General features: G+C 35.7%; 1 long non-coding RNA gene across 1 annotated transcript in view; it reads right to left on the bottom strand.

The window, feature by feature from the left end:
- The window catches only part of LOC130543137 (uncharacterized), a 224543-nt gene that overhangs the window by 11989 nt on the left and 189384 nt on the right, over window positions 1–23170 (bottom strand). Inside the window, exons 5-6 of the long non-coding RNA XR_008958226.1 lie at window positions 8701–8813; window positions 6660–6776 (exon numbers count right to left, since the gene is read on the bottom strand). This is a non-coding gene — a long non-coding RNA (uncharacterized LOC130543137). The remainder of the gene's footprint in view (window positions 1–6659; window positions 6777–8700; window positions 8814–23170) is intronic.

Here is a 23170-nt window from a genome sequence, read left to right as displayed (position 1 = left end):
TTGCACTACTGGGTATTTACCCCAAAGATACAGATGTAGTGAAGAGAAGGGCCATATGCACCCCAATGTTCATAGCAGTATTGTCCACAATAGCTAAATCATGGAAGGAGCCGAGATGCCCTTCAACAGGTGACTGGATTAAGAAGACGGGGTCCATATATACAATGGAATATTACTCAGCTATCAAAAGAACGATTACCCAACATTTGCAGCAATGTGGACGGACTGGAGAAGATTATGCTAAGTGAAATAAGTCAAGCAGAGAAAGACAATTATCATATGGTTTCACTCATTTATGGAACATAAGAAATAGCAGGGAGACCAGTAGGAGAAGGAAGGGAAGAATGAAGAGGGGGTAAACAGAAGGGGGAATGAACCATGACAGACTATGGACTGTGGCAAACAAACTGAGGGCTTCAGAGGGGAGGGAGGTGGGGGACTGGGATAGGCCAGTGATGGGTATTAAGGAGGGCACATATTGCATGGTGCACTGGGTGTTATACACAAATAATGAATCATGGAACATTACGTCAAAAACTAAGGATATACTGTATGGTGACTAACATAACATAATAAAAAATTACTATAAAAAAAAGAAAATAGAGAAATTAAGCTCCATAAAATGAGAATTCTGTTTATCTTTTTAATTTTTTGTATTTCCAGTGCCTAGTATTATGTCTAGCACAGAGTGTGTGTACATTATATATATATATAAATTTTTGAGAGAATAAATATTCATGTACGTAAATATTCTTTGATTGACATAATGATTAAGAGTGTAGATTCTAAAATCAGATGCATAATTCTGGCCTACAAGTTGTGCAAAATTGGGAGTGTAATTTAACCATACCATACTCTAAAAAACCCCCACAATTATTAAAAAAGAGAAAAATATTATACTTCTCATAGGTAATTATGAGGATTAGATGTAATAATTCATTTATAAGTGCTTGGCACAGGGTGGTTCAACATAAGAAAATCAACCAATATAATACATCACAGTAATAGAGGAAAGGAAAAAACTATATGATCTTAATTGTCACAGAAAAAAGCATTTGACAAAATTCAATACCCTTTCACGAAAAAAATCATTCATAAAACGAGGAACAGAAGAGAAAATTCTCAACATGATAAAGACCATATATGAAAAACTCACAGTATCATATTCAATGGCAAAACACTGAAATATTCTCCCTTAAGTTGAGAAACAAGGAAAGGATGTCCAGTTTTACCACTGCTATTCAACACAAAATTAGAAGTTATAGCCAAAGCAATTAGGTAGGGGGATAAAAGGCATCCATCCAAATTGTAAAGAAAGAAGTAAAAATATCTCTATTCACAGATGACATAATCCTATATGTAGAAAATACCAAAGAAGCCACAAAAAACTATGTGCACTAATAAATAGATTCAGCAAAGGTGCAGAGTACAAGATCAACACAGAATCAGTTTTGTTTCTATACACCAGCAATGAATAATTTGAAAAGAAAATTAAGAAAACAATTCCACTTATAATAGTATTCAAAAGAATAAAATATCTAGGAATAAATTTAACCAAGTTGCTGAAAGACTTGTACACTATAAACTACAAAACACCATTGAAAGATATTAAGGAAGACCTAAATAAATAGAAAGACATCTTGTGTTCATGGATTGAAACACTTAATAGTATTAATATAGAAATCTACCCAAAGTGATCTACAGACTCAAAGCAATCCCTATCAAAATCCCAACAGACTTTTTTGGGAGAAATTAATAAATTAATCCTCAAATCCATATGGATTTGAAAGGGGTTCTGAATAACCAAAATGATCTTGACATAGAAAAAAGTTAGAGAACTCATATTCCCTGATTTCAAAACCTATTTCAAAGCTACAGTAATTAAAACAAGATGGTATTGGCATATAGACAAATAATTCAAAAGAATAGAATTGAGAGTTCAGAAATAAACCCATACGTCTAGGCCAAATTAATTTCTGACAACGGTAGTGAGACTACTCAATGGAGAAGTAACAGTTCCTTCAACAAATGGTACTGGGACAACTGCTATCCACATTGAAACAAATCCCTTCCTCACAGTATATACAAAAATTAATTCAAAATGAATTAACAACAAAAATATAAAAGATGGGGCACCTGGTTGGCTCAGTCAGTTAAGCATCTGATTTTTTTTTTTAAAGCTTGGGTGAAATTTCTATTATTTTATTTTATTTTATTTTTAAAGATTTTATTTATTTATTTGACAGAGATAGAGACAGCCAGCGAGAGAAGGAACACAAGCAGGGGGAGTGGGAGAGGAAGAAGCAGGCTTCCAGCGGAGGAGCCTGATGTGGGGCTCGATCCCAGAATGCCGGGATCACGCCCTGAGCCGAAGGCTGATGCTTAACGACTGAGCCACCCAGGCGCCCCAAGCATCTGATTATTGATTCTGGCTCAGGTCATGATCTCAGGGTTATAAGATGGAGCCCCACACTGGGTTCCGTGCTCAGTGGGGTGTCTGCCTGAGATTCTCTCTCTCCCTCTCCCCCTGCCCCAACCATCCCCACTTGCATGCACCTGCTCTCTCTAAAATAAATAAATCTTTAAAAAATATAAGAGTTGAAACTATAAAACTATTACAAGAAAAGATAGGAGTAAATCTTTATTACTTTGGGTTTGGCTATGGATTCTTAGATATGACACCAAAAGTGTAAGTGAGCAATAAAAGGACAAAAATCAGACATTGTCTAAATTAAAAACTTTTGCATCAAAGGACATTATAAAGAAAGTAAAAAGACAATCTACAGAATTGAGAAAATATTTGCAAATCATACAGTTGATAAGATCGCGTATCCAGAATATATAAAAAGCTCTTATAACTCAGTAATAAAACACAGATAAATAACCTAATTACAAAATGGGCACAGGACTTAAATAGACATTTCTCCAGAGAATATATACAAATGGCCAACAAGTACATGAAAAGATGTTCAGCAACATTAGTCATTAGGGAAATGCGAATCAACGAAGATACCACTTCATACCCACTGGGGTGGCAAGAGCCAAAGAGAGAGGGAGAAAGAGAGAGAGAGAAAAAGAGAGAGAGAGAATAACTAGTGTTATCAAGGATATGGAGAAACTGGAACACTAAAACATCACTGGTAGGGATGTAAAATGTTCCAGCTGCTATGGAAAGGAGTTGGGAATTTCCTTAAAAAGTTAAATGTAGAATTAACATATGACCCAAACGAACCAATGATTCTGTGAATTATATACCCAAGAGAACTGAAAACAAATGCGCAAACAAGCACAAATACATGCAAGTTCATAATAGCACAATTTCCGATAGCCAGAAGCTGGAAAAAAACCCAAAGTCCATCAGTAGATGAATGAACAAACAAATCATTGTATATACATACAACAGAATATTATTTAGCCGTAAAAAGGAATGAAGTACTAATACATGCTACAACATGGATGAATCTCAAAACATTCGCTAAGTAGAAGAGGCCAGACACGGAGGGCGGAATCCTATTGTATGATTCCATTTACGTGAAAAATTCAGAATTGCCCGGAAACAAAAAAAATTAATTAAAAAAAATTCAGAATTGGTGAGTCCATCAATAGAATGTAGATTTGTGGCTGCCAGGAGCTGGGGGAGGGAATTAGGAGTAACTGCTCGATGGGTACAGTTTTGTTTTGAGGCAATGAAACTGTTTTGAACTGCATTAGAACTAGACAGAGCTGATAGATATACAACGTTGTAAATGCGCTGTCACTGAGTTCTTCACTTCGAAACAGTTAATTTTATGCTACGTGGATTTCACCTCAATTTTTTTAAAAGGTGTTTGACATAGTGCCTAGCATGAGATAAGCACTAAAGAAAAACTAACCATTAGGATTTTTATTATAGCTTTACTTATAATAACTGAAAATTAGAAGCAATATAAATATGAAACAATAGGAAATTTTAAAAAATAATGTACATCCACATGTTGGAATATTTTGCAGTTATTCAAAAACATGTAAAGGATATTTAGTGATAATGGAAAATATTCAGTATGTTAATTTCAATATTTGTAACCAGAAAACCTCAGTATTATGTTTAAAAGCTTGTTCACCGTACTTTATGTTCATCTCAAGTTTGATTTTTAACTCTCCAAAAAGCCAAAATGTTCAGTTTTGCGAAGTAGAACACTCAGAATCCACATTACTTCAAGATTAAATATATTTTTTTGATCATAAATTGAATTCAAGTCCAGAAGCCAAGACTTGGCATCTGAGTTCCGGTTTGTACCTGAACTTGCCTCTCCAGCTTTATTTCCTAGAATCTCTACTCCCTTTTATGTACCATTCTATGTCCTGCCTGCTCTCAACTGCATCCAGTTCTTCTTCCTCTCCCTTACTAGAAATATCCTTACTTACAGTGCTATCACTTCCTGGAGGAAGCTTCTTTAATTCCAGCTGCCAGCCGTGTCTATATGCCTAAGGTTCTCTAGAGATCATGCAGACTTCTCATTGCGTCAGGTGTTGTGATTATTCCTGCACACGTTTTAATTCCCCTGACAGGCCAGGGCTGTGACTTACTCATATTTATAATGACTAAGGCATCTGGCAGAGCACTCTGCTCTGATTGTAGTAGGTGTTCAATAAATGTTTATGAAATTGAATGGAATTTCTAAAACAGATGGGTAGCGATTCAGATGTCAGGATATAATGCGAACTGTTTCCTGTAGCACCTATGTTTAAACAGACAATGCTCTGCTCTCTGCATTGTAAATGCTGCCACATGCTTATTCATTATAACATTCATCACAGAGGCATGTAACAGGCCAACCGGGGATGATTTATATAACTTACAGACAAATCACTATTAGCATTTACCACTTTTCACTTCAAATCACCATAAGATCCCCTTTCTCTTTAAAGCACATGCATACAGAGGGCTATTCTCATAGTCACATAATCTACCCACCAGATTACTAGACAAAACAAGTTATCTTCCTATGTATGGAATATAGAGGCTGCAATCCACACATTCAAAATTAGTAATGTTTCTTGGTTTGCTTTTTGGTTTTTCAGATTGACATTTGAATAGTGAAAAGTCGCATTAGGGACTAGAAAACTGAATTTTTTCTCCTATGTTAAATTTGTGCAAAGCTAGATTAAGGGCAGACCTGTGGAGCAGGTTTGCTGGGGTGCCAAAACATTACTGTGTTTTCAAATGGTGCCTGTTAACTCGTGTTTCTGGTGAGCTCTAGCTTATCTTGTTCCCTCTGAACTAGATAGCACCCTATAGATGAAATAATACTAGAAATAATAATAATAAATAGAATAATATTAGTAGAGCTAGCAATAATGCAGTAGAAGTAATAACACTCCTCTTCCTCTGCTGACGTACTTCTGTGCAAGGCGACACCCTCAGCCCTGACGCCAGCACATTGACAATCAATTCATATAAGCAACTGTGGTCCACAGAGTTCTGAAGCCAAATAGTACCTCACTTAATGCTGTTTATGGGACATGAGATATTTATTTAAATATCTAAAGTGAAAAACTTTTAATATGCCTCCCAAGACATTCTTTGGTTCAAAAGCTAGCAAAAGAAAACTGAAAAGAGTTGTGTTGGCAAGAGAGCCAGAAAGAATGTTTAAACATAATTTGAACTAGATGTTTTACCTATAAGCATGTAACCGCTACACATAGTGAACATGAGGGACCTACTGCTCCAAAGAGGCAGGGGGTTCTAGGGAGGAAGTGTGCGGGCTCTGAAGTCAGACCAGCATCACTCAAATCCCGTTTCTACCACTTGGTAGAAACTGTGTGTCTTCTGGCGTGTTACAAAACCTAGGTCTCAATTTCATCATTTGGAAATTGAGTATAATAATGGTACTGTTTTGATCATGAAATGAGATAAATTGTATAAAGGAATCAGTACTCAGCAAATAATAAACAGAAAATATTAGTCTCTTATTATTCAATTACGCTTTTTTTCGTTTTGTTTTTTAAAAAAGATTTTATTTATTTATTTCAGAGAGAGAGAGTGTGCATGCAAACATGAAGAGGGGCAGAGGGTATGGGAGAGGGAGGAGCAGACTCCCTGCTGAGCAGAGACACCCCCCCCCACCCCCGATGCAGGGCTTGATCCCAGGACCCTGGGATCATGACCTGAGCCGAAGGCAGATGCTTAACTGACTAAGCCACCCAGGCTCCCCTCTTATTATTTAATTATGAACTGAAAAAATGAAAGATAATTACAAATAAGTTAAAATGTTATGTTCTGCATATTGAATGCTTACTGTAGCTTTTTCTTTTATGATAAAAAAGCAGTTTCTTTCTGCTCCACTAAATAAGTGTTAACCAAATATTTGAAGGATTTAGGTTTTTTTAAAGGCGCCAAATTGTTAGCTTTCCTGAGGTACACACGATGCCTCAGTCCAACCCTGAATGTATGCAATATGGCTCATTGAAAAATAAATATTAAAGGAATAAACTCTAAAGAAAATAACTTGCCAAACAAAACAACAGTTCTGAACAAATTTTATATTAAATCAACATGACCTTCAGCTTACTAAATCTCTAGCAGTTCATGCCATTTCATCTACTGGAAATGACTAAACCCTAACAAAACAGTTCCTGTTCCACATTATAGATTCATCATTTTTCAATTCAATTCTTACCTGTTTATGACAATGGATCTTTATAGACCGAAGATCCCAAGCCCAGGCAATCCAGGAAGATAGCTTTTTGTTGTTGTAGATCTCTTCAAGCGCTATCTAAGCTAACTCTCATGAGACCTGCACAGAAGAGGACACAAATAAGACCATATTATTTCATTCCTCAATATGTGCCTATGCCATCCTGGAGATGATTCATGGGTACCCAGGTTTGTTTTAAAAGCCTAGGGAAGCAGAGGGTAAGGTGGAAGGACACTTCCAATACTGCCTATGTGAATTTGGACCAATTACAACTGTTCAGTTTTCTCACCTGTCAAACCTGGATAACAATTTTAATTTACATACTAAATTTGGCATGAGGTTTAACTAAAATAAAGTATATGAAATGTTTTTGAAACTGTTAAACTCATGAGTGTTAGTTACTCCTAGAGAGAGAATAGCGCTCTGCCCCTTTTCTCCGTCTCACCCTCCAACACCCACACCCACGCACACACACAAACTAGCTCCAAACTTTCTCTCAAGGCTATGAATCTTTCACCAGCACCCACATGACTCGGTCTTCTGCCACCTTTAGAGCAGTTGGAATCCAAGATGGATGCGTAAGAAGGAGCTGAGTTCACCCTCAGTTATCCTGGTCAAGATTTCTGGTATAAAAAGAAACCTAGCTCTTGGGTGTTTTATTTGGATGATTTAAAAAAGGATTTATTGTGCCTGTCACCGCCCTTCCTTTTCAAGGTTATGGTCAATAATGCATCACCCCAGAGAACAAATAATAAATGGGATCCAAAGCATTTATGTTACTTATCCCATAATCTCTTATAATCTCCAAAGAACTCTACAAAAAAGCAGGAGACATGGATTAAGACCTGAGGTCATATTGGAGCCTCCTACTTCCTCTTCCACTGAATGGAAGACCCCGAGGCTCATGAAGTAGGTCTAACCTGTCTAACCATTCAGGCACAATGGCTGCCAGCCTATTGAGTGAGGAACACACAGACGTATTCTGTGCTTTCCACAAAAGGTGAGACAACATAGGAGAACCCAATTTTCCCATCAGGAAGGCACATGTCTTTGTGTATTTTTCCAGAAAAGAATGGATATGGGTTATGGCTGGCTGCTCCATACCATTCTCTTCCCTGACACTTCAATGAGCAAGGACACTGGAAGGATAAATGCTGGGACCATGTTTATAATCTGTGGCCATGGGACAGAGAAGCCCAGTAGATAACCATTGCTTTATCACATATAATTAAAGGAAAAGTAAGGCTTTGAGAGTCTGTCTTTAAATCCTGCTCATTGAATATGAGTATTTGAAAACAAAATCTTTTTAGTTTTAAATCTAAATTTCAAATTTTTCCCTTTGGATGAAAGGTACTATATTAGTCAGGGTTCTCCAAGAAAAACAGAACCAATTGGAGATTTTGGCAATTTCTGGCAATTCCCAAGACTGGCTGGGTGAGTTGGCAAGCTAGAGACCCAAGAGAGTCAATGATTTAGTTCCAATCTGAATCTAAAGGCATGAGAACCAGGAGAGCCAGTGGTATAGTTCTAGTCCAAAGGCTAGAAGGCTTGAAACCCAGGAAGAGCTGATATCTCAGTTCAAAGACTCTCAGGTATGAAGAATTCTCTTTACTCCAGGGAGTTCAGCCTAATATTCTATTTGGACCATCAACTGATTGGATGATACCCACCCACAGTAAGAAGAGCAACTATTTTGCTCAGTTTACCAATTCAGATGTTAATCTCATCCAGAAACCCCTCGCAGACACATCCAGAATAATGTTTGGTGAACTGTCTGGACACCTGATGGCCCACTCAACCTAACAAATAAAATTAACTATCATAGATAATAATTAATATTTACAACTTAAATTTCTTATCTAATAGCCTTAAGTACTAACCCTACAAGTTTCTTACTATTCATACTTTATTACAAAATTGAGGAGAAACTACTTGACTGTCTACTTTATAAATTGTTAAATGATCAAAGTAACTTTCTCTTATTTTAATTACAGAAGAAGTTTTTACATTTGCACTTTCTTACTTTTCCACTCTGCTGACTCTCCTTCCTTCAGAGAACACCTCTCACAGGAACTGACGACTGAGTATTTGAGCTTTTTTTATACTTTCTGCTCCGGGTAGTATTTCAATGAAGACCTGCAAGTACATCACGTTATTGCCCAAAAGCCTCATCAAAATTCTGGATACAATAAACTCTTTTCAATGGGCTCTCAAGAGGTGATAATTAGCTTTCATTAACCATAATAAATATTAATGCAAGCCAGAAACAAAGCACAGACAGACTTGTACTATACACATTAATAATGCAAAGGTTCAGTCTTTGGACTACATGAGGAGCTCCCTGGGAACAATAGGTGGTCTAAGACAACACTGAAGATCACTGATTTACACAAAGAAAGTTTCCTTTTCATGTGACAGCACTGAAGACTGACTTTTCTTCAGGTTTGAATTCAAAAGTAATTAAGGCATGTACATGTATTTTTTTTTTAAGTTCTTCTTTAGCTCTGGGTCTATAGCACTGTTTTTTTCTCAAAAAAAGAAAAAAAAAGTCTATATCATGACATCAGGGACTTGTATCAAATAATATCAATATCTACTTAAATAGCAATGTATATTATATTACATATAATTGATGTAATATATTTAGAATGCTGTTCAAGTAGAAAAGAAAAAAAAATAAAGTCGAAATTGTTATTATTATTTCTAACATGGGCTATTATTTCAGGATAAATCATTTGAGTAATTATTTTAATGCCTCAAATATAAAAAGTGACCAAGCCAGCAGTTAAAAATACTCCTATGAGATACATGGGAATTTATGAATACTGGTTGAATTCTTGATGATCATGTTTTATTTTGGTGCAATTATAATATTAGGCTATGTTTTAATGTCTGAGAATAAAGTTTTACAGATTTATTTGATAAAGACAGAGAGAGAGAGAGCAAGCATGAGTGGGACAGGCAGAGGGAAAGAGAATTTCGAGCAGACTCCCCACTGAGTGGGGAGCCCCACATGGAGCTTGATCTCATGAGCCTGAGATCATGACCTGAGCTGAAACCAAGAGTGGGATGCTCAACCGACTGTGCCACCCCTGAAAAATTCTTAAGATAAAGAATGACACAATAAAAAGAAAAGAAAAGAAAGAATGCATTGAGATGAGGAGGGATGGATATCAGCATTGAGGACACCAAACTCATGTTAAAGCTTAATTAAAAAAAAAAATCTAACCCACAATTAGTTATCATTGTACCAGGATGGCTGAAATTAAAATGACTGACCATCTAAATGTTGACCAAGATGTGGAAGAACTGGAACTCTCCTGAAAGTGCACTGTTTAAGGAAAAGATGAACCGAAGCACCTGGTTCTCTCCAGAATGGAAAGTCAGAGTGGAGGCTGGTCAACATCAGTTTGCCTTGAGTTATACTGTCAGTAACTAATTGGAAAATCCCTCACACCCCATCTAGCTGAGGAGAGATCACTTAAACTTTTGGGTTGTGAGCATGATTACTCAACAGAGGAGCATTAACATTCCTAATAATCTGCTCTTGTTTACTTAAGTGCTGTAATCTACAAGTGGATTCCACAACAAGAGTTTATGTTGAAACGTTTTTAAAAATCCAGTGGGAACTTTCAACAAATTGTGCTACACATCTGTTTGAGAAAAAGTGAAACTAGATGCTTACTTCAAACAATACATGTAAAAGAATTCAAAACGCATTGTACACCTATATGTGATAGGTAATATGACCTAACTTGCAGAAGAAAACATTGAAGAATACAATAATGACTTTGAGGTAGGCAAATATTTTTTAAACAGGATATAAAAAGCACAAATCAAAGAATAAAATAGATAAATTGTACTTCACCAGAATGAAAAATTACTTCATCAAACACCACCATCAAGAAAGTAAAGGGATAAGTTAGAGGCTGGAAGAAGATAGTCTCAATAATATGTCTAAACTGAGGGCTTCAGAGGGGAGGTGGGTGGGGGATGGGATAGGCCGGTGATGGGTATTAAGGAGGGCACGTATTGCATGGTGCACTGGGTGTTATACGCAAATAATGAATCATGGAACATTACATCAAAAGCTAAGGATGTACTGTATGGTGACTAACATAAGAAAAAATTTTATAAAAAAATAAAAAATAAAAAAAAAATAGAGGATTCATATCCAAAATATATTTTATTATTTTTTTTTATTTTTTAAAGATTTTATTTATTTAGTCGACAGAGATAGAGACAGCTAGCGAGAGAGGGAACACAAGCAGGGGGAGTGGGAGAGGAAGAAGCAGGCTCATAGCAGAGGAGCCTGATGTGGGGCTCGATCCCAGGACTCTGGGATCACGCCCTGAGCCGAAGGCAGATGCTTAACCGCTGTGCCACTCAGGTGCCCCCCAAAATATATTTTAAAATAATACCACACATCTGTAAGTAAGGGAAAGGGCAAAATACCTAACTAAAAATGGGTTAAATAAATGTAAATCACAATTAGTTACCACTCTATAGTAGAATGGCTAAAATTAAGATGACTGACTACACCAAATGTTGGAAAGGATGTAAGGAATTAGAACTCTCATATACTGCCCATTGGACTGTAAAATGTTACAACCACTTTGGAAAACAGCTTGGAGTTTCTTGCAAAATTAAATACAAAAAAGTAAAATAAAATAAAATAAAATAAAATAAAATAAACACGACCACATGACATGGTGCCAGCAATTCTAGTCAAGTATTCAGCTAAGAGTAATAAAAACATATGTGTATACAAAGGTATACCTATACAAATGTTCATAATAGCTCTATTCAGTTGTTATTTACAATAGCAAAAAATTGGAAATAACCTGAATGTTCATCAACAGATGAATTAATAACCAAATTATGGAACATTCATACAAAAGACTACCGTTCAACAACAAAAAGGAATGAACTATACAGACACACCTCAAAAATATGGCCAGTGAAAGAAGCCAGACACAAGAGTATATATTGTATAATTCTGGTTATATAAAATTCTACAGCAAGTAAAGGTAATCTATACTGACAGCAGATCAGCATTTGGCTAGAACTGTGGATGTGGACATAGATTACAAAGAGGCACAAGGGAACTTTTAGGGTTGATGGAAATGTACTATATCTTGATTGTGGTGGCAGTTACATAAGTGCATATATTTGTCAAAACTCATCAAACTCTATACTTAAAATGAGTAGGTTTTATTGTTTGTAAATTACATCTCATTAAGGTTGATTTGTTTTTTATAAATTTGTCTTTTGTAAATTGGCTAATGACTTGAACAGGCACTTAACAAAAGAAGATATTCAAATGGCTAATAAGCATATGAAAATATGCTCAATATCATTACTCATCAAGGAAATGCAAGTTAAAGCCGCAATGACATGCTACTATACACCCACTAAAATGGCCAAAGTTTAAGCTTTTGACAAATTTTGGCAAAGATGTGAAGTAACTGGGATGTACATACATTGCTAGTGGGAGTATAAAATGGCACAACCACTTTGAAAAACTGTTTGGATATTTCCACTAACACTAAACACTACCTGCCTTATGAACCAGCAATTAAACCAGTAGTTACATGTACAAGAGAAATGAGTGCCATTGTCCACCACAAGACAGACACAAGAATGTTCACAGTAGCTTTATTCATAATAACCAAAACCTGGAAACAACCCAAACGCAAATCAACAGAATGAATAAATAAGTTGTGGTATATTCTTATAATGAAATACTATACAAATAATACAAATGAGTGAAGTACTGGTTAATCACATGGATGAATCTCACAGGTATTATGTTGAGTAACAGAACCTGACACCAAAAGCTCTGTATGGTTCCACTTGTTCCACTTGTTAAAATTCTTCTCCAGGATGAGAAGTGAGAAACTAATCAATAATGATAGAAATCAGAATAGGGGTTACTTCTGGAGTGGTTTAGTCTGGGAAAAGACACATAAAAAAACCTTGTAGGGTACTGAAAAAGTCCTCTACCTTGCTCTAGGTAGAGTTATAGGACTGTATGCATATTTAAAAATATCATCAAAGTAAAAAAAATCATCGAAATGTTCATTTAACATTAGTGCACTTTACACACTTTACCATATGCATATATATACATCAATTTAAAAAACCCATTGGGACTTCCTAATACTTGGGTGTCTTCTGAAATAAGAGTAAAGATACCACTGGTGATAGCAAGGAAGGTCAAACACTTCATTTGTTAATATGAGACTCCTTTTTACTAAAAGTGACATACAGTGCACAATAATATACAATAAAAATTTAGTTTTTTTTAATGAAACAAGGTTTTATCTCAAATTCAGGTAGAAAGATTCTGAAGTAAAATTTGGACTCCAAAAGTCCCTTGCAGTGATTAAAATTGTTAAATATTTTCTTATTACAACCACCTTGTTGACACTCATGCTCCTGCAACACTCTTCCTTTATTTTTTTTTTTTTTTCCTTGAGAGGTTTAAAACGTTTTCTTCAAGGTGACAGGCACCTTGCCCTGAAATAACTGGCTTCTCCAGGGAGGTGAAAGATCATTTTGTAAGCAAAGGCTGACAGATGTGAATAGCAATATTAACCTACAAAAAGATCATGGATATTTGGGAATTCAATCTCCAGTCTTGTTAAAATCTGACAGAGCCTGGGGAAAGAATGCATATTGGACGAGAACAGATTTCTGCATCAGGAAAACCAAAGAAAGAGCTCATGAATATTGATTCTGGGCCTGCCTTCTCTCTACGGAAAGAAATGCAGACACGGTGCAATCCGTATTGCAGTGCCTAGATCCAGTTCAACAGCACCCTGATGCTAGGTTATAAACAACTCATCAAAATGCAATCTAGACGTATTTCTTCACTTTCATACCATGTTTTTGAGGATAGACTCCATTTCACAAAATTGTTGATGGGCCCTATTCTGGGAACTTTAAGTTAGAGCCCAAGCAAATTAGAGTCCGCTGCATATGAAATGCTCGAAAAATGCTTACTACAAAAACATCAACAGGGCAGAATCTCTGATCCAATCTATTTTGCAGGTGGAAGATGGTGGATGGAAAAGATTCAGGAAGAGATATATGCAAAGGGGGCAGAGCAAAGAGTTGTTGGCTGGTTATGAAACACAGTTTTATGGGCCTTTTAACTTTTCTATCATGTATCAGAGTTCTTTTATGGAAGATGTAATCTGTCCCTAAAGAAAATGGCAGATCTCATAAATTAGGATTTTTTTTCTTGTTCTTCCCAGGAAATGTACATCTAATTGGTATTATATCCAGTTACCAAGGACTGAGTTCAACATTTCTCTTTAAAGATTCCTGCTGGACAGAAGCCAGGACTCAAATAGCCCACATGGTGAGTGTTTGAAGGCATACTGTTGGTGATGAGTTATTAGCCTTATTATGTTGAAAAAAATTCAATTAGTTCATATCAAAAAGGAAGAAACCCTAGATGGAGATTTTTACCATTATAAAAGAAAATAGTCAAATGGTTTCTCTGACTTCTTTGCTCAAAAACTGCCTTTTTGTTATTCCCTGTATTTAAGTAACCACAGTGTTTCAGAAGGTAAAGGGACAGTGAACAAATCTTGTCTTATTTTGTACATAATTGCCTCTCAAGTATTTGAAGGCAGCTAACATGTCTCCTCTTAAAACCTGTACAGGTCAAAGATCCCAGTTCTTTGAATTGTCTCCTGAAGAACATGCCCGTTCTTGGCCATCTTATCTTGGAGGCTTTCAGTTTGTCAGTATCCAGCTTAAATCGGGGTGTCCAAAATTGAAAGCAATATTCCACCTTTAACCAGACCAGTGAGAAACCCAGTGGGATTATATTGTCTGTGATTTGGACACACCACCAGCCTATTAATGCAATTGGGATTTTTTTTTTTTTTTTTTAAATTTCAGCGGCTACATCTACTTGTTGGCTTATGCTATGGACGAGCAAAATCCTCCTATCTTTTTTTCACATAAACTGCTGCCAAACCACATCTCCCCATTTTGTACTTAGGCAGTTGAGTTTTAAAAGGTAAATACAGATGATAACATTTGGGTTTTGCCTATCACTTCAATCTGTCAAGACTATTCTGAATCTTTATTTTATCATCAATCATATTCACTCCTCTTTCCAGCTTTCTGTCATCTTCTAACTTGATAAGCATGTCTTCTATGATTTCAACAAGTCACTGATAAAAAGTCTCTAACAGTACAGAGCTCTGTAGTTTGGCTCTAGAGATTTGTCTCCAAATTAAAGAGTTTTTCCACCAAATATTTCTGAGCACCTACTATGTACCAGAAATCATGTCAAAAAAATTCTAAAAAATATATAAAAGAAGTTTTCTGAAAAAAAAAAAAATGATCTGTGAGTTTAGAGAATTTTTTTTCACTTAATAGATTGTAGAGTGCTATCAATATTTTTAGGGTGAAGATTTTTAAGCAACAATTATTCTAGGAAATTCTTATGTTTTTCCGTTACATCTCACACAAGAATACCTGAGAGACATGGTCAAGCACCTAACTAAACTAGATACATTAGCTCTCTACACTTAGAGTATTACCAAAAGATGAAGGAAAATTATTTTGGCCAACATTATGTTAGTAAAACTGAATGGACCCTTACTGATCCCCACATTTTTTGTAAAATGGGCAGCAAGTATAGTCCAGGTTTAGAATTCTAGTTCCAGCATCTACCAGCTGTGTGACCTTGAACAAGGACTGATTTCTCAGACATTAAGTTTCTTCATCTGCATTGTGATAAGAGCAATGAATACAACACACAATTTTGGGGGGATCAGATTACAAAAATATGTCAATTATCATTAAAAATTAGCTTTCTTGGAGGGCCTGGGTGGCTCAGCTGGTTAAGCAACCGACTCTTGATTTCAGCTCAGGTCATGATCTCAGGGTTGTGAGGTAGAGCCCAGCAGCAAGCTCCACGATTAGCGGGGAGTCTGCTGGAGATTCTCTCTCTCCCTCCCCCCCCCCCCTACTCAATCTCTCTCTGCCTCAAATAAATAAATTAATTAATCTTTTTTAAAATATTAGTTTTCTTTCTCCTTAAAGTCCATTCACCATTTGATAGTCTTTTTAAGAAATTTTCCAGACCTCAAACTTGTTAGTTTATATTCTAAGTTCAACCACTTCTGAATTCATCCATCTTCTGCAAAGTAGAAAACATTTATCCAACTTCAGTGTTTTGGCCTTTCCCCATTCTCCATGATTTTGCTATAAGATCTTGGATGGCTGCGATCACATCTGTAGTTCCTTCTGGGGTCTGGGATGTTCTTGCCTGGCTCTAGAAATGAGAATGCTTCTTCTAAGTAACCTTTCTACAACTCCTCAGTTATGTTGGGTGACAGTTTCTTTGTTGCATGTTTTTCCTCACTTTTCTATTTGAAATCCTCTCTCTTCTCTGAAAACCATGAAAGTAAAAACAGGAACTAAGTGGTTCAACCTTCTTTCTGAGATCGACTAACTCTGAATGGCTATGTTAACGTTAAAAGCTTATGGATCTGTTAGCCTCTCTAACTTTAAAAGCTTATGGATCTGTTAGCCTTGTTAACTCCAAAAGCAAATGGATCTATACTTATGGATTTGATTTCCAGCTACTTGTGAGGGAGTAAAGTCTCACCATTGGTGCCACCCAATGCTTTTCAAAAGTTTGGTTGAGAGAAATAATATTTGTAATGTTTGGCTGAAAGGTTTGTAATCCATCCATTCCTCTAATACTCTATATTTCCATCTCCCTGACCCTCTCTGAAATTTGTTTGTATATTCTTATTTAACAATGTTCAGGTTAATAATACTTATATTCTATTCAGAAAATATAATTTCCATAGTGATCAGTAATCATTCAACAACTAAACAAATTCATTGCTCATTATGAACCCCCTCCTCCTATCCCTCTATTCCTGAGTTCTTCATTTTGAGTCTTCTCATTGTCTGGATTTCTTGTCTAGTTATTTTTCTGAGAAAATCCTCTATGTAATAAACTCTGCACTTCTTCTTTCCTGAGAAGTGCCTGTCTGTTTCCTTTATACTTGAAGGACATCTTCACTTCATATGATATTCTTTGGTCACACCACTTCTCACATGTCTTACTATAAACTGTTCCACTGTCTTCACTACAGAAAAGTCTAAGGCCAGCTTGATTTATTTCTTCCTATAGAATAATTTCTTTCTTTCCCTCTTTCCTTCTTTCTTTCTTTTCTTCCTCCCTCCCTCCCTCCCTTCCTTTTTCCTTCCTCCCTTCCTTCTCTCTCCCTCCCTCCCTTCCTTTCTTTCTCTCTTTCACTCTTCTCTCTCTCTCTCCCTTAATAGATGTGTTAAGAATTCTTTCTTTTAGGGCACCTGGGTGGCTCAGTCGTTAAGCGTCTGCCTTCAGCTCAGAGCATGATCCTGGATCCCTGGATCGAGCCCCACCACAGGCTCCCTCCACTGGGAACCTGCTTCTTCCTCTCCCATTCCCCCTGCTTGTGTTCCCTCTCTTGCTGGCTGTCTTTCTCTCTGTCAAATAAACAAATAAAATCTTTTAAAAAAAAGAATTCTTTCTTTATTCTTGAAGTTTAGTAGTTTAGCTATGATATGTATCACTGCTGAACATACTGTATCAAAGTTTCTAGAATCTAGTAATATTCTGATCTATAAATTTTTTGTTTGGGGAAATTATCTTGTATTTTATCTTTGAATACATCATTTGTTACATTTTCTTGGTTTCTTTACTTCAAAGTTATCGATTATCTTTATTATGACCCTCTTGTCTGTCAGCTTCTTACTTGGTTTACTCTGCATATTTTTCATCTTAATTTACTGTGATATCTCAAGCCTCTCTTCTAATTGTCAGAATTAAATTTTAATGGAGTCTATTCTCTCTCTTGGTGTTTTAATTTCATTTATTAGTCATTTTAATACTCTATTGCCTTAGTTTTACAGTATTTTCTTAATCTCAGTTGTTTCAACATCCTTGCCTTTCAGCTTATTAATGTTTATTAAGTTATTCTACAGTAGCAATTATGTTACATTTCCTCCTGTACCTTGACTTGTGTTTTCTTCTAGGTCTAGTGCTATCTTTTGGGTGTATATATAGCCATTGATGTTGCAGTTTTGCATACTTGTTTTACTGTTCCTTTTCATCCAGTTCATTTTAGAGTGATTCTGTCTAGGCATTCTATTGCTCTGGTCTCTCTTCCTACTCAATCCAACTAGAATGTTTTCTACTTTTTCTACCCCCAACCTTGTTAAGGACTTAACGAATCATATTCTAACTACTTTTCTATAGCCCAAGGAAATGATGGGAAGAACAGAAACTGCACTTAACTGTCTGTTCCCCACCCCCCTTTTATTCCTGCCAGAAGTGAAAATCTCCTCTCAAAACATTCCACCACACCAAATATCTAATAAGTTTCTTCTGGGAGATAATCCTCTTGTACTGGTCTTTTTGTTCTGGCCATATTTCTCCCTAATCCACTGCACATTTTCACCCCAAGATCTCCTTTCATCTCTCTTCTGTCTTGGATTTCTTGATTCATGGACCACAAAGATTTCACTTTCATGTTTTATCTTCCTACTTCCATAGAGCACAGTCCCCAGCTGCACTTGTAGAAGGGAGGTAAAATGGAGATCTCTGCATGTCTGAATATACCTGCATTCTGACCTCACCTGGTTTGAATATTTCACTTAGCATAGATGTTAGTTAAAAAGGATGTTCATCAGGGCACCTGGGTGGCTCAGCTGGTTAAGCATGTGCCTTCGGCTCAGGTCATGATCCCAGGGTCCTGGGATTGAGTCCTGTGTCGTGCTCCTTGCTCTGTGGAGAGTCTGCTTCTTTCTCTGCTGCTCCCCCCACTGGTTCTCCTAATCTCTCTTTCTCTCTCTCAAATAAATAAATAAAATCTTTAAAAAAATTTTTTTTAAAGTACGCTCATCAGAATGTTTTAAAAATTGCTTATTTTTAAAGCTTCCAGTGTAGCTATTTTCCTTTGCATATGACCTTTGGGGGAGGGGGGCAGTGTTGTTTTTTTTTTTCCTCTTTAGAAGTCTTAAAATTTCTCCTTGAGCCCAAGGATTGTATGTCCTGGTGTGGATCTTCATTCTGCCATTAATCTGGGCACTAGGTGGGCTCTGTCAGTCTGAGGAAACGTGTCTTCTGGTTCTGAAGAATGCTCTTTAATTATAATAATTAATTTCCTCCTCTTTCATTTTCTTTCCTTCTATTTCTGGTACTTTTATTCAGGTGTTGGACCTTCTAAATTGGCCTCTAATTTTATCTTTTATATTTTTCATCTTTTAACTATTTTCTATTTTCTTAGAGATTCTTCTTCCTTTATTTTCCAAACCTTCTATTTGAATTTTCATTTCTGTCATATTATTAACTTCCAAGTGTTCTTTTTTGGTCTCCAAATATTGTTTTTAAAGGAATTCTGATTCTGTTTCATGGCAGCAATATCTTATCTAGTTTTTGTTTTTATTTTTGTAAAAATTTCTTCTCCAATCTTGCCTCTATCTTCTTTAATTTCCTTTTCTAGTTTTTGTTAGTTATTTGGGGGAGGGGAGAATTTCTGTTTTTCATGTTGGAAACTTTCCTCTGCCGGTGGTCAGTGGCTCTCTCATATTCAAGAGTAGTGCAGTCAAAAGCTGATTAGAGCCTTTGAATAAATCAGCGAGTCTGTAGGTGATTTGACCAGGCTGTTTTACTCTGGGACACACCACTGTCAGTATCTTTAGATCTTTACTCTCAGCAAGTCAGAACTCCTGGGGAAGAATCTTCCAATTTCTGCTTTAACGATGTAAATGTGGCTGATGTCAGCAAAGGAGGGAAGGGATCACTCCTGTTTCAGAATGTGAATTTCTTCCTATTTCCAGTATTTTACCTTTTCTTTCCACTGGGCCTTGTGTCCCCTAGTCCAGCATCCTTCTGGTTTACCTTCTCCAGAGGATCAAACCTCCAGTTTTCTTTTGGAGTGAGGAAAGGGCCATCTCCCAGTTACTAATACAGAATGGATTATAAAGATCTATAAACTCCCTTACACTTTCAACCACTCTCACCTTTTGGGCCCCCAAGTTGCCCTCTTCTTTCAGTATCTCGTGCTACTAATTCCTGAGCCTTTCTATGACACCAAAATACTGTTGCTATGTCCTTCTCTCCTTAGTTCTTTGACCTTGTGAGGTTTCTACGTTTTTTATCCTTAAAATGTTATTTAGTGAGATTTGGAGAGGTAGTAGAGGTAAACTTGTCCCTTCATTCTGTTGTCTTATTGTTTAATTTTTTAAATGATCCTTCATATAGATCTTTGTAATTTTGATGTAGAAAAACGTTTTTAATATTTTTTTCTATGAATTTATATCTTATTTAAGAAACACTATCTCGGGTTTATAAAGATTTTTGTTTGTTTCCTTTAAATAGTTTAAATATTTTCACAGGTAGATTTTCTAATCCCCTTGAATTACTATTTAAATAGGGTGTACCTAAAAATATTTTTTCCTATATGAGAATCTAGTTGTCCCATTACCATCAATTGAATGATTCCCCTTTCTGTCACTGATTTTTAACGCTACCTCTATTATATTCAAAGTTTTCCCATATATGATTGGCTCTGTTTCTGACCTTTCTGAACCCTTATTTTGATCTGTTTGTTTCTACATCACTATCACACTGTTTTACTTACTATAGTTATGCAATGAATTTGATATCTGGCAGAGCAAAGCCCCCTTCCCTGCTTATTCTTTTTCTCAATTTGTCTTGGTTATTCTTAGATATTTAATATTCCATATGAACTTTAGAATCAGATGTCAAAAAAGTGCCATATGATTTTCTGGAGTGATAGTGATTTGAATTAGTAAATCAATTTGTGGAAAACTGATAGCTTTATGATATCAAGTTTCTGTATCTATAAAGAATACCTGTCCCCCATTTATTTAGGTTTCCTTATTTCCATTAATGTATTAGATCGAACCATATGAAGTTGCCATACTTGATAATCTTTCATCTACAAAAAGGGAATTTCATATAGTTCAATCTAATAGTTTAAAAATATTCCAGAAAACTCTTATACTACTTGAGATAGATCCCGTGTTACTTTTTTCCCCCTTGCTATTGGGAATAGGGTTTTTCTTACTGTGTATTCTAAGTATTTACTAGGAGAGCCACTGATTTTTTTTTAAATTGATCTTACAGCAAGCAACCTTCTGAACTATCTTGTTAGTTTTAATAACTGGCTCAGAGATGGAGAGCTTTCTCACTTTTTCTTTATTTTCTGGAAGAATTTTGTAAAAGAGGAATAATCATTGCAGGCTTAACAAAATTCACCCATAAAATCATCTGATATGAGTGTAATTTTATAGAGGAGTTTCTAAAAATCAGTTTTTTAAAATTTGAATAAATAGGTTTTCTATTTCTTGAATTTTTAATAACTCATATTTTTCTAAATGTTTTACATTTTATTAAAATTTACAAAATCATTGACATTAATTTGTTTATAATAGCCATGATTTTAAGTCTATTGTATCTGTAGTTCTGTTACTTTATTGCTCTAAATTATTTAACTTCTCTCTACTTTTCTTAATCAGTCTTGACAAAGCTCTGTTTTATAGTCTTTTCAAAGAACTGGCTTTTATTATGTTGTACTTAATTTTCTTGTTTTTTTTCTTATTAAATGTATTTGTTTTTAATTTTCTAATTCTTTTATTTTACTTTATTTAGGTTTAATTCTTAATTTCGTCTAATTCCTTCAGTTGAACATATAGATGATTTCTTTTCAAGCTTTCTCTTTTTAAAATAAATACTTGTACATATAAAAATTCTCATTTATCTGCATCCCATGAATCATTAATATGCGTTTTTGTTGTTCACCTCTAAATATTTCATATTTAATCGATGAATTGATTACTGGAGTTTTGAGCCTTCTCTTTAAAGCTGGTATCTAATTTTATTGTGTTTTTTTTTTAAGATTTTATTTATTCATGTGGAGGGGGGCACAAACAGGGTGAAGGAGCGGGGTAGGGAGAAGCCGATTCCCTGCTGAACAGGGAGTCTGACCTGAGGCTTGATCTCAGGACCCTGAGATTATGACCTCAGCTGAAGGCAGACACTTAACCGACAGAGCCATGCAGGCACCACCAATTTTATTGTATTGTTATCCTTTGTCCCTACAAATGCAATCTGCTTTGAGTTCTACTTGGACAAGTATTAAATTCATTACACCAGTTTTCTTTTGTTAGTCTTTCTCTGCTATTATCTTTTTCATCCTTTTATTTTCAACCTTTTCTTTGGTATCATTGTTATTCATAAAGCTAGATTTTGTTCACTCATCAGTTTGAGTCATTTAATTTTAATAGGTGAGTTTAACTCTTTTGTATGAGTTTTAGTTACTGAAATGTTTAGACTCATTTTATCATTTTACTTTCACTTTCATAGTGACCATGAGTTTTCTTTGCTTTTCCTGATTTCCTCCAGTCAGTGAATTGTTAAAATCAAGTAACATATCCTTTTTCAATTATTTATAATTTTCAGACTTTCTCTCTTCAAATGCTTCCTTTTTACTATATTCATTTTTACCTTTTTCTAGGTTTCCTATTAATTATGCGAGAACTTTCAATCTATCCACCATCTTTCTTAATTAATCTTCAATATTTTCTATCACTTAACTCCTCTCTGTTGTGTTCTTTTATTCTGCATTATTAGGTTGATTTTCTCCTCAACCGTATTAAATCCACTGTTCATCATGTAGCTTCTCTTTTCAAAAATTTTACTGAAGTTTTCAAGATTTCCCATGTTGTTTTTTGTTTATATCTGCATGCTTTGCTGTACAACACTTATTTTTCATTGGAAGGATGCCACTAGCTTTTTAAAAAATCTCTACACACAGTCTCAGCATACACATTTTATAATCCTTTTTAACTTTATTATTTTTGTCTCCTTGGGTATGATTTTTCCCATTTGTTACATCAGCTGACTACTTCTCTTAATGAAGCATTTCCTCATGTGTTTATCACTTTTGTCTGAGATCTCTTACAGAGGAGTTTCTCTTCTCATGCAAACTCCTCATTTTATGTGTTTTTTTCAGTTGCCTCAGGAAGGCCCTCCAGGTTGAAGAAACAAATCTTTAGCTTGAGGCTTGTAGACTTTGTCTACATGAGCAAAACTAGTTTGGATGTCCTGCCCACATACCATCTTGGCTAAGATGTTCTCATGGCTGCTTTTCTTTTCTTTCAAAATCACAGGAAAGTGGCACATTGTTGCCACGTCCTGGGGTTTCAAATAAAATTAATTCAAGCCATTTCATTGTTAGTAGAGCTATCTGGCACCCAGCTTCATTCTGCTCTTTGGCCATAAAAAGGTTATGGCCATCAACCATTTTTGTGTGAGCCTTTTAGCATTCGAATCCATTTTCTGCATCTATTCACTTTTCTCTGTGGGGTCCCATCTTTACCATCCGCTATGCTCTCTTTAGTGTTCCTGGAACATGGAAATTCTTCTACTATTCCTT

This window comes from Ursus arctos, unplaced genomic scaffold, assembly GCF_023065955.2.
Source record: "Ursus arctos isolate Adak ecotype North America unplaced genomic scaffold, UrsArc2.0 scaffold_10, whole genome shotgun sequence".
NCBI classification, from domain to species: Eukaryota; Metazoa; Chordata; class Mammalia; order Carnivora; family Ursidae; genus Ursus; species Ursus arctos.
This window is presented reverse-complemented; position numbering and strand designations above follow the sequence as displayed.